Source organism: Schistocerca gregaria, unplaced genomic scaffold, assembly GCF_023897955.1.
Source record: "Schistocerca gregaria isolate iqSchGreg1 unplaced genomic scaffold, iqSchGreg1.2 ptg000874l, whole genome shotgun sequence".
NCBI classification, from domain to species: domain Eukaryota; kingdom Metazoa; phylum Arthropoda; class Insecta; order Orthoptera; family Acrididae; genus Schistocerca; species Schistocerca gregaria.
The window spans coordinates 95,001-105,000 of NW_026062235.1; the positions used below are offsets into that span (position 1 = coordinate 95,001).

At 52.0% G+C, this 10,000-nt stretch overlaps 2 non-coding genes across 2 annotated transcripts in view; both read right to left on the bottom strand.

Annotated features, from left to right (window-relative positions):
* Positions 1-945, bottom strand: part of LOC126323874 (large subunit ribosomal RNA) — a 4,222-nt gene extending 3,277 nt beyond the window's left edge. The window contains exon 1 of the ribosomal RNA XR_007559735.1: positions 1-945. This exon is cut by the window's left edge and continues 3,277 nt beyond it. This is a non-coding gene — a ribosomal RNA (large subunit ribosomal RNA).
* Positions 946-1,133: 188 nt separating this feature from the next.
* LOC126323838 (5.8S ribosomal RNA) lies at positions 1,134-1,288 on the bottom strand. The gene has a single exon (XR_007559700.1). It is a non-coding gene; the product is annotated as a 5.8S ribosomal RNA (ribosomal RNA).
* Positions 1,289-10,000: the final 8,712 nt, after the last annotated feature.

The following is a 10,000-nucleotide window of genomic DNA, read 5'->3' on the forward strand; positions in this document are numbered from 1 at the left end:
TCCTTGGTCCGTGTTTCAAGACGGGTCGTGAAATTGTCCAAAGCTGAAGCGCCGCTGACGGGAGCGATTATTCCGCCCGAGAGCATCCCGAGCCAACAGCGGCGCGGGTCCGGGGCCGGGCCAGGTAGGTCCGTCATCCGGGAAGAACCGCGCGCGCTTGCCGGGAGCCCGAGCGCCCAAAGGGGCGAATCGACTCCTCCAGATATACCGCCGAGCAGCCAGCCAGGACACCGGGGCTCTGCCCAACAGACGCGAACCGAGGCCCGCGGAAGGACAGGCTGCGCACCCGGGCCGTAGGCCGGCACCCAGCGGGTCGCGACGTCCTACTAGGGGAGAAGTGCGGCCCACCGCACACCGGAACGGCCCCACCCCGCGGCGAGTGGAAAGGCAACCGGACACGACCCCGCCGCGGATTGCTCCGCGCGGGCGGCCGGCCCCATCTGCCGAGGGCGGGGGCCAGTGGCCGGATGGGCGTGAATCTCACCCGTTCGACCTTTCGGACTTCTCACGTTTACCCCAGAACGGTTTCACGTACTTTTGAACTCTCTCTTCAAAGTTCTTTTCAACTTTCCCTCACGGTACTTGTTCGCTATCGGTCTCGTGGTCATATTTAGTCTCAGATGGAGTTTACCACCCACTTGGAGCTGCACTCTCAAGCAACCCGACTCGAAGGAGAGGTCCCGCCGACGCTCGCACCGGCCGCTACGGGCCTGGCACCCTCTACGGGCCGTGGCCTCATTCAAGTTGGACTTGGGCTCGGCGCGAGGCGTCGGGGTAGTGGACCCTCCCAAACACCACATGCCACGACAGGCGGCAGCCTGCGGGGTTCGGTGCTGGACTCTTCCCTGTTCGCTCGCCGCTACTGGGGGAATCCTTGTTAGTTTCTTTTCCTCCGCTTAGTAATATGCTTAAATTCAGCGGGTAGTCTCGCCTGCTCTGAGGTCGTTGTACGAGGTGTCGCACGCCACACCGCCAGCCGGCTGTGCACGCTACCGAGAAAGTACCGGTATGCGAACCGCCAGGCGACGGGCGCGCATCGCACGTTTAAGGAGACGCGGCCGGCCACACAGGCGACCACGACACTCCCACGTCTCCGAAGCGGGACAAACGCCGCGCGCTTCAGTATACGTAGCCGACCCTCAGCCAGACGTGGCCCGGGAACGGAATCCATGGACCGCAATGTGCGTTCGAAACGTCGATGTTCATGTGTCCTGCAGTTCACATGTCGACGCGCAATTTGCTGCGTTCTTCATCGACCCACGAGCCGAGTGATCCACCGTCCTGGGTGATCTTTTCCTTTTCAGTCTCCCACTGTCTCTTTCAAGACAGTAGCATTTGCGGGACTGAGGCGTCTGACGGCCCCTGTTCCACTATTTTTTTTGTGTCCAACGGCCTCACAGCCGATGGGCGTCGTACGGCTCCACACCGGAGCGGACAGGCACTCGGGCGAACGTCATTCAAAACCGGCGCCAGGCGCCAGGTACCGCAGGCCAGCCGCTCCAGAGCTTCAGCGCTCGTACCACACAACAACAACACTTCCGCTAGTTTTGAGAGGCACGCGTGGTTCCGCACGCGGCGCACGGCCACTGCCGTACAGGTAGCGTGTTGCGCGACACGACACGCACATCGAAAGACATGCAGTCTAGTCGGTAATGATCCTTCCGCAGGTTCACCTACGGAAACCTTGTTACGACTTTTACTTCCTCTAAATGATCAAGTTTGGTCATCTTTCCGGTAGCATCGGCAACGACAGAGTCGATGCCGCGTACCAGTCCGAAGACCTCACTAAATCATTCAATCGGTAGTAGCGACGGGCGGTGTGTACAAAGGGCAGGGACGTAATCAACGCGAGCTTATGACTCGCGCTTACTGGGAATTCCTCGTTCATGGGGAACAATTGCAAGCCCCAATCCCTAGCACGAAGGAGGTTCAGCGGGTTACCCCGACCTTTCGGCCTAGGAAGACACGCTGATTCCTTCAGTGTAGCGCGCGTGCGGCCCAGAACATCTAAGGGCATCACAGACCTGTTATTGCTCAATCTCGTGCGGCTAGAAGCCGCCTGTCCCTCTAAGAAGAAAAGTAATCGCTGACAGCACGAAGGATGTCACGCGACTAGTTAGCAGGCTAGAGTCTCGTTCGTTATCGGAATTAACCAGACAAATCGCTCCACCAACTAAGAACGGCCATGCACCACCACCCACCGAATCAAGAAAGAGCTATCAATCTGTCAATCCTTCCGGTGTCCGGGCCTGGTGAGGTTTCCCGTGTTGAGTCAAATTAAGCCGCAGGCTCCACTCCTGGTGGTGCCCTTCCGTCAATTCCTTTAAGTTTCAGCTTTGCAACCATACTTCCCCCGGAACCCAAAAGCTTTGGTTTCCCGGAGGCTGCCCGCCGAGTCATCGGAGGAACTGCGGCGGATCGCTGGCTGGCATCGTTTATGGTTAGAACTAGGGCGGTATCTGATCGCCTTCGAACCTCTAACTTTCGTTCTTGATTAATGAAAACATACTTGGCAAATGCTTTCGCTTCTGTTCGTCTTGCGACGATCCAAGAATTTCACCTCTAACGTCGCAATACGAATGCCCCCGCCTGTCCCTATTAATCATTACCTCGGGTTCCGAAAACCAACAAAATAGAACCGAGGTCCTATTCCATTATTCCATGCACACAGTATTCAGGCGGGCTTGCCTGCTTTAAGCACTCTAATTTGTTCAAAGTAAACGTGCCGGCCCACCGAGACACTCAACAAAGAGCACCCTGGTAGGATTTAAACGGGGTCCGCCTCGGGACGCGAAAGCACCCCTTCGGCTCGCCCCACCGGCAGGACGTCCCACGATACATGCCAGTTAAACACCGACGGGCGGTGAACCAACAGCGTGGGACACAAATCCAACTACGAGCTTTTTAACCGCAACAACTTTAATATACGCTATTGGAGCTGGAATTACCGCGGCTGCTGGCACCAGACTTGCCCTCCAATAGATACTCGTTAAAGGATTTAAAGTGTACTCATTCCGATTACGGGGCCTCGGATGAGTCCCGTATCGTTATTTTTCGTCACTACCTCCCCGTGCCGGGAGTGGGTAATTTGCGCGCCTGCTGCCTTCCTTGGATGTGGTAGCCGTTTCTCAGGCTCCCTCTCCGGAATCGAACCCTGATTCCCCGTTACCCGTTACAACCATGGTAGGCGCAGAACCTACCATCGACAGTTGATAAGGCAGACATTTGAAAGATGCGTCGCCGGTACGAGGACCGTGCGATCAGCCCAAAGTTATTCAGAGTCACCAAGGCAAACGGACCAGACAAGCCAATCCGATTGGTTTTGATCTAATAAAAGCGTCCCTTCCATCTCTGGTCGGGACTCTGTTTTTTTTTTTTTTTTTTTTTTTTTTTTTTTTTTTTTTTTTTTTTAAAAAAAAAAAATCTTTATTTCTTACAAAATATTTTATACAATAAAACCCACCACCTTATTAATTAGTGGGTCATGATATAATACATTACTTAGGTACAGCTTATACATTTCTAATTATAATCTACAGACAGTGTGTTAGTTGAATGGGCAGACCTACTAATTAACAAATCTGCTACTCCTAGTATTACTACTTACACTAGTCTCTACTGCCTGCAGCGTTACAAATATGCCAATAATTATACAATCCTACTTGTGTGCCTTGCTCACCGAGCTAACCCCGGTGAACGCGCCCTGGCACAGGGCAGGCCAATACTTTTATTCGCTGCAGGTTTCTATTTTAATTCCTATTCTAATTTCCTAACCTAATGAACTATTCTAAGTCAGAAACGGTGCGTTGTCAAATCCGGTATGGTCGCCCCTCTCCCCCTATCCTGCGCGTGGCGGATTCCAACTTTACCAGTCGACCAGTCCACGCACAGGCGGTACGGGATTGGGGCATTGACCTAGTATGTTAATTTTTAAGTCTTAAAGCTCTCTCAGATATTGAGTTAGGACCTTTCGTGATACCTCATTTGCCAACTGATTTAGCAGTCGAAAGGTCTCTTCTTGTCTTAATAACATATACGTGTCATAGTTGGGTAGTTGCTGTCTAAGTGTAGTTGCTACATCATCGAAAAGGGGGCACTCGTAGACCACATGGTCGGGAGTTCCCTCCGATGCACCACAGTCACACGCAGGCGTTGCCCTCTTCCCAAACCGACATAGATACGTCGGGTAAGGCCCATGTCCAGTGAGAAAGTGGAACAAACCCCTAGTTGGTTCAAAATAACCCATGCTTATTCTTTCCCTCACATTCGGCAGGAAGCTGAAAGTTCTTCTGCCGGATTCCTCTGCCTCCCAAACTTCTTGCCATAGCTCTTCACCCCTCTTCCGTATCTCGCCCTTATCCCTAACCCTAACTCCCAAGATGTCTTCTACTTTTTCTATGTCCCCTTTCTTTGCCCAATACCAAGCACCCTGTTCCCTGAGTTTGATATCCAGAGGACAAAGCCCCATTATTACTAGTAGGGCCCCTCCCGGAGATGTTCTGTATGCCCCCACAGATCTTAATATCATGTTCCTTTGAACCCTTCTCACCGACATGGCGGGCACAACCCTCGTGAGCCTGTGTGCCCAGACTCCCGCGCCGTAACCCACTATTGATGTTAGTATGCTGTTATGATACAATTTGATAAGGTGAGGGGGGAGATGAAATCTTTTATGACCTATGGTGATAAGGTTATTGAGAATTTGCAGAGCTCTTTGTGTCACGGTTTCAATGTGCTTTCCGAAGTTCCACCTTTCATCGATGATGATCCCTAAGTAACGTCCCTCTCGTCGTCGGAGTACTGGTGTGCCCTCAATTCTTACAGTCGGGTTTCTTATTAACTGTCCCTTTAGTAATAGATAGGTTGATTTAGTCGGTGAGATGGTCATCTTGGTATTACGGCACCATGATAGTAGTTGCGTCATGGCTCTATCTATTTTTGGTTCAATGTCCTCGCGACTTCGGCCGCCAACCAGTAGAAGGAGGTCATCAGCGTAGGCTATCACCTCTAGCACATCTTCATTTTGTTGCAATGCATTTAAGAGTGGCTCCATGTGGATATCCCAAAATAGGGGACCTAAGACGGAACCCTGGGGACATCCCTTTGTTATGGGTTTTCCAATCCTCCCGCTAGGGGATGATAGCCAGACCTCCCGATCTACACAATAGCTCCTAAGGCAACCGTATAGCGGCCCTGGGCACTCTTTCTCCCGCAAGCAGGAGAAGAGCGAAGGCCACCACAGGTTGTCAAAGGCGCCACTAATGTCCACCATGATGCCGACGATGTACTTGCACGGGGCCGAACCACAGACCTCGGCCGCCAGGGCGATCGCATCAGATGCGGAACGCCCAGGCCTGAAGCCAAACTGTCTGTCGCTCATCCCGTGCAGCACTCGGTGGGCAGTCAGCCTATCAGCAAGCAGCTTTTCAAGGATTTTCCCGAGCACATCCAGAAGGCAGATGGGTCTGTAAGACTTTGCCTCAGCTGGATCTTTATCGGGGCCTTTTTTAATGATTACAACGTTTGCTGCCTTCCAGATCCTCGGGAATTTACCTTGCCGAAGGCACTCGTTGTACAGCTGGGTCAAAGGAGCGACCAGTTGTGGGGCCAAGAACTGCACCACCTCCGCCACAATGCCGTCTGGCCCAGGGGCTTTCCCTCTCTTTATTGTCTTTATGAGGGCAGCGACCTCTTCCTCCGAGAAGGGGAGGACTGCCTCATCATTTGTATAGTCGCCCAGATCTAAATCTCGCAACCGTCGCTGTTCCTCAGTATCCTCTGTTCTGTCGTCGTCAGGCAACAGGGATCGGAGTAGGACCTCAGCAGTCTCCTGCCATGAGTCCGTCATCCCATCCCCATGCCTGACTGTGGACAGCATCATAGGGGAGCGGATCTTTTCTCTTACTAGTTTATACGGAATCCCCCATGGATCCAAGGCCAGCTGATTGGTCACGAATGTCTCCCAGCTTCTAACTCGGACCGCTTTTAATTCTTTTTGAAATGTTTCCTTTGCCTCCCGGTATAGCAGTAACCATCTCTGCTTCTCCCACCAGACGACACTGCGCTGGTAGTGCCTTCGCAGCCTTCTGACAGACTGACGCAGCTCCTGCAGCTCAGGAGACCATGGTGTCGGCGAGGCCGCCATGGCCCTCCTCCTAGTTGGCACGGCCGCCTTCATCGCTCTAGTCACTGCACACACCAGTTCCTCAGCTCTGTTTCGGGACTCTGTTTGCATGTATTAGCTCTAGAATTACCACAGTTATCCAAGTAACGTGGGTACGATCTAAGGAACCATAACTGATTTAATGAGCCATTCGCGGTTTCACCTTAATGCGGCTTGTACTGAGACATGCATGGCTTAATCTTTGAGACAAGCATATGACTACTGGCAGGATCAACCAGGGAGCTGCGTCAACTAGAGCTGAGCAGCCGGCCGCCCGGGAGTGTGTCCCGGGGGCCCGCGCGAACACGCAAGCGTCCGCTCAATTATTCTGCAAACAGGAGGAGGCCGAGCTCCCCTGCACGATACACCTCGAAACCCTCTCAGGTCCCGGCGGCGCGCAGCGCCGTCCTAGGTACTTGGTCGGTTTCGAGAGAGGCGCAATCGCCCGGAGTTAGGCGAGTAGACGGTTTTAGTGCGAACACCCTTGCTCCCAACTGAGCTTGCCGCTGCCGACAGAGGCCCGGGAGCGTGCTGTCGTGGCATTGCCGGCGGGAGACAACACGCGCCACCTATGGTGACCGGCAGCTCCAACGCCAGCGCCACACAAGGGCAAAGCCCCACTTGGGTGCAGAAGCGAACTCTCCCAGCACAGCGCACGCGCCAACACGTCCGCACAACTGCGATACAAACCACCTGCGAGAACCGCTGGGGCGACCGAGCAGCAGACGGCGTCGCGGCGCCGAGTGCCAGGCGGCGGCGCATCCTCAACGCACACAGTCCTCAATCAGACCAGCACACTGCAGATGTCCACCGCGCTTCGCACCGGGCTCGGCTGAACCAACTTTGGCCGCCAGGCGCCGCGTGCAGGGTGCGCCGCAGCGTAGCTGCGCCGCCTGCCGGGCCCGTCGGCTGGCGCTCCTGCCACTCGGCGCCCCCCACCAGCCGCCTGTTGCGCGTGCGCCCACGCAGCGCGCGGCCAACACGCCGGGCGGCCCCCCTTCACCGGCCGGGAACAGTCCCACCAAGCCACCGCCGCGTATCGCTTCATACCCACATGGGCCTAGTCACGCGTGTGGATGACACTAGATCGCGTGTTACAACCGGTTAATAGCTGTACCGATCGTCGCCATCACAGATTCACCTCCAGCGTGAACAACCGCTCAACAACGGATTTCCAGTTCATTTGCGTATCTTGGGCAGTAAACGTAGATGTCCACCTACATTTGCGAATTCAACAATTCTTGCATGCCAGGATGTCATGTGTCACGACACGCTACATCAGACCACATACACACTGCGACATGTGCAGAAGAGAACACGTGGAAGGTGGCCCGCGCACGTATGCGATGTACCTTCCGCGATCCACTGTCAACCGGCATCTGCGGCATGTCCCAGATATGGAACGCGGTCCACCAGGGTAGCACTTTGTGTGAGGCAATACGACAAAGTCGGAATACACGCGTCACTACATCAGACGGCTCACGCTGACCTGACCTGACCTGACTCACCGCACCACCACCCCCAGCGACCCAGGGTGACATACAATGCGTTCGTACGTTCCTCCCACACGCCTCTACGGCGTACCACAGTGCAACCTAGCTGTTATTGGGAGACGAGACAAGTAGCATCAAGCACAACATATGGAAATTGAGATTCGACACCGTTGGGCACAGCCAGCGTACGGTCACACGTATCACACTACTTCACTCTGTACGTAACGACCGATGATCGGTACAGCGTGTGGGTTACGCGTACGACATCAGCGGACAATGGACACAGACCATACCACGACGTACACTGAGGGCGTCGACATCTGAATGCAACTGAACAGCTGCGAGGCTCATTTAACACTCAAACGCCAGACCGACCAGCTTGAGAGGACAGAGACACAAAGAGGGGGACAGAGGGGGACAGAGGGGGGGGAGGGGGGGGGTCGGCGATATAGTCCTATTGCAGTACAATTGACAGTGGATAGCAGGAATATGTGGAAAGTAAGCAACACTCGCAAGACATCTACATGAGGATAACAACGACACCAGAGATTCCGAGCAGTGAACTATGTTAGGCAAAGGGACAACGTGGGTTAGGTTAAGGGACAACGTGGGTTAGGTTAAGGGACAACGTGGGTTAGGTTAAGGGACAACGTGGGTTAGGTTAAGGGACAACGTGGGTTAGGTTAAGGGACAACGTGGGTTAGGTTAAGGGACAACGTGGGTTAGGTTAAGGGACAACGTGGGTTAGGTTAAGGGACAACGTGGGTTAGGTTAAGGGACAACGTGGGTTAGGTTAAGGGACAACGTGGGTTAGGTTAAGGGACAACGTGGGTTAGGTTAAGGGACAACGTGGGTTAGGTTAAGGGACAACGTGGGTTAGGTTAAGGGACAACGTGGGTTAGGTTAAGGGACAACGTGGGTTAGGTTAAGGGACAACTTGAGTTAGGTTAAGGGACAACTTGAGTTAGGTTAAGGGACAACTTGAGTTAGGTTAAGGGACAACTTGAGTTAGGTTAAGGGACAAATTGAGTTAGGTTAAGGGACAAATTGAGTTAGGTTAAGGGACAAATTGAGTTAGGTTAAGGGACAAATTGAGTTAGGTTAAGGGACAAATTGAGTTAGGTTAAGGGACAACTTGAGTTAGGTTAAGGGACAACTTGAGTTAGGTTAAGGGACAAATTGAGTTAGGTTAAGGGACAACTTGAGTTAGGTTAAGGGACAACTTGAGTTAGGTTAAGGGACAACTTGAGTTAGGTTAAGGGACAACTTGAGTTAGGTTAAGGGACAACTTGAGTTAGGTTAAGGGACAACTTGAGTTAGGTTAAGGGACAACTTGAGTTAGGTTAAGGGACAAATTGAGTTAGGTTAAGGGACAAATTGAGTTAGGTTAAGGGACAAATTGAGTTAGGTTAAGGGACAAATTGAGTTAGGTTAAGGGACAAATTGAGTTAGGTTAAGGGACAACTTGAGTTAGGTTAAGGGACAACTTGAGTTAGGTTAAGGGACAACTTGAGTTAGGTTAAGGGACAACTTGAGTTAGGTTAAGGGACAAATTGAGTTAGGTTAAGGGACAAATTGAGTTAGGTTAAGGGACAAATTGAGTTAGGTTAAGGGACAAATTGAGTTAGGTTAAGGGACAAATTGAGTTAGGTTAAGGGACAACTTGAGTTAGGTTAAGGGACAAATTGAGTTAGGTTAAGGGACAACTTGAGTTAGGTTAAGGGACAACTTGAGTTAGGTTAAGGGACAACTTGAGTTAGGTTAAGGGACAATTTGAGTTAGGTTAAGGGACAACTTGAGTTAGGTTAAGGGACAACTTGAGTTAGGTTAAGGGACAAATTGAGTTAGGTTAAGGGACAAATTGAGTTAGGTTAAGGGACAAATTGAGTTAGGTTAAGGGACAAATTGAGTTAGGTTAAGGGACAACTTGAGTTAGGTTAAGGGACAACTTGAGTTAGGTTAAGGGACAACTTGAGTTAGGTTAAGGGACAACTTGAGTTAGGTTAAGGGACAACTTGAGTTAGGTTAAGGGACAAATTGAGTTAGGTTAAGGGACAAATTGAGTTAGGTTAAGGGACAAATTGAGTTAGGTTAAGGGACAACTTGAGTTAGGTTAAGGGACAAATTGAGTTAGGTTAAGCGATAATCTGGTACAGCCACAGTTAGGTTAAGCGATAATCTGGTACAGCCACAGTTAGGTTAAGCGATAATCTGGTACAGCCACAGTTAGGTTAAGCGATAATCTGGTACAGCCACAGTTAGGTTAAGCGATAATCTGGTACAGCCACAGTTAGGTTAAGCGATAATCTGGTACAGCCACAGTTAGGTTAAGCGATAAACTGGT